This window comes from Rutidosis leptorrhynchoides, chromosome 1 (genome assembly GCF_046630445.1).
Source record: "Rutidosis leptorrhynchoides isolate AG116_Rl617_1_P2 chromosome 1, CSIRO_AGI_Rlap_v1, whole genome shotgun sequence".
Taxonomy (NCBI): domain Eukaryota; kingdom Viridiplantae; phylum Streptophyta; class Magnoliopsida; order Asterales; family Asteraceae; genus Rutidosis; species Rutidosis leptorrhynchoides.
The window spans coordinates 14775940-14778306 of record NC_092333.1 but is presented as its reverse complement, the minus strand read 5'-3'; the positions used below and the strand labels follow the sequence as shown (position 1 = coordinate 14778306).

Below are 2367 nucleotides of genomic sequence, written 5' to 3'. Positions count from 1 at the left end.
CGCTAAGTTTTTAGACGTAAAACTATAGTTTTTAAGTTTTAGTTTATTTTTCGACGCTTGTTTATTTTCGACTTATCGTTTTTCGACGCTATTTTTTTTCTTTTTCTACGCGCTAGTTTTTAAGACATAGATTTTTTTTTTCTTCAAAATTTCGACGAAAAATTATTGAAAGCGGTTAAATCAATAGACACTCAAATTTTCTGGTTCGTAGTAATAGTTGGATTTGTTAGTGGCGAGTTGTGGATTTCCGATTTAAAGGATCCTGGCTACCTGCTGCATCTAGTGACTATTCGAAACGTGGGCAAAATCAGAAAAGTCTATTAATTTGATAACTTCAATAATTTTTACATTTATAACTAATACGATATTCAGTGAATGCACCGAGCGAAACGTTCACCACCTTTCATACGTTCACCACCTGTAACTCGATCAAGACATCTAGCCAATATTGTCGCCGTTGATTTTTCTTTAGAATCGTCATCTAGTCAAACAAGTACTCCAACTCAAATTTCCGATAATCCAATTTTTGAACCCGATTTCACAATTGAGAATCCGGAGGATATTCAAGGACAATTCGAAGGTCCTGAACCACTAATCATTCCTCCTGAACCACAAATTATTCAAACAGAAATTATCGAGGAAGAAACCGTTAAATCAGAATCTTCTAGTGATTCAGATTCAACAAATTTAAATATGGAAATAACAGAACCTCAAAGTATGGAAGACCGAATGAGAGCCACACGCACGGGCCAAGGTCATGCCATTAGTCAACCAGATGTTAGAACACCAGATTTTGAAATCAAAGGACAAATCCTACACATGATCACTAATCAATGCCAATTTAGTGGTACAACAAAAGAAGATCCAAACGAACATCTTCGAACTTTTAATAGAATCTGTAATCTATTTAAAATCCGAGAAATCGAGGATGAAACGATCTATCTTATGTTGTTCCCCTGGACTTTAAAGGGAGAAGCCAAGGATTGGTTAGAATCGTTACCCGAAGGAGCGATTGATTCATTGGATGTTTTAGTTGAGAAATTTCTTCAAAGATTCTTTCCGGCATCTAAAGCCGTGAGACTTCAAGGAGAAATTGCCACGTTCGTGCAAAAGCCAAATGAAACGTTATATGAGGCATGGACAAGATTCGGAAAGATGTTGAGAGGATGTCCTCAACATGGTTTAGACACTTTTCAAATAGTTCAAATATTTTACAAAGGCGTCGACGTCGCTACACGAAAAGACATCGACACAGCCGCTGGTGGTTCCATTATGAAGAAAACCGCTACCGAAGTTCACAAAATCATTGATAACACAGCCTCCCACTCTCATGAGTGGCATCAAGAAAAAGATATTTTTCATTCATCTAAAGTGGCTAGAGCCGATTCTAGCCATGACTTTGATTCCGTTTCCGCAAGAATAAATGCTTTTGAAAGACGAATGGAAAAGATGACTAAAGATATTCACACAATACGAATCAGTTGTGAGCAATGCGGTGGACCACACTTAACGAAAGATTGTCACATCGAGCAAACGATGGAACAACGTGAGAATGTTTCCTACATGAACCAAAGGCCGGGAAATAATTATCAAAATAATTATCAACAGCCAAGGCCAAACTTCAATCGAAATCAAAACATTCTTTACAATCCAAATGGACCCAACAATAACTCGTACAACCAAGAAGGTTCGAATAACCAACCAACTCAAAACAACACTTTCAGTCAACAAAGACCTAGCTTGTATAAGCCACCACAACAAACCGAAGAGAAAAAGTCAAATCTGGAAGAAATGGTAACAAAGCTAGTTGAATCTCAAACACAATTTCTTGAAACTCAAACCCAAACGAATGAGAGGTTTGATCAATCATTTAGAACTCAACAAGCTTCCATTTTGAATCTAGAAAAACAAGTAGGTAATCTAGCTAGCATAATGAGTGAAAGGGAACTAGGAAAGCTACCGAGTAATACTGAAGTAAACCCTCGGAATGAAAATATTAACATGGTTTCAACGAATTCTGAAAAACCAGCATCAGAAGATAGGAAGGTTTCAGATATGAGTGATGATGAAGAAGTCACACCACCGCCAGGTTTTGAAAAACCAATGTATGCACCATACAAACCACCCATCCCGTTCCCAATAAAAGGAGTTGAGTATGAGCAGGTAATAAGTAATAAAGTTGGTGATACGAATGGAAAAAAAAGGAAGAATAAGCAAATGCAAGAAACCAAGACCGCAAAAATAAAACCGGTAAAGAAAGTTCCACCGAAACTTCCACCCAAGATAGGCGATCCGGGTGAATTTATTGTTTCTTGTCTACTTAGCGATTGTGTCATGTATAATGCACTAGCAGATTTAGGTGCGAGT

The 2367-nt window shown here is 37.4% G+C and overlaps 1 non-coding gene across 1 annotated transcript; it reads right to left on the bottom strand.

The window, feature by feature from the left end:
• Positions 1–1077: 1077 nt before the first annotated feature.
• On the bottom strand, positions 1078–1184 carry LOC139886808 (small nucleolar RNA R71). The gene has a single exon (XR_011772671.1). It is a non-coding gene; the product is annotated as a small nucleolar RNA R71 (small nucleolar RNA).
• Positions 1185–2367: the final 1183 nt, after the last annotated feature.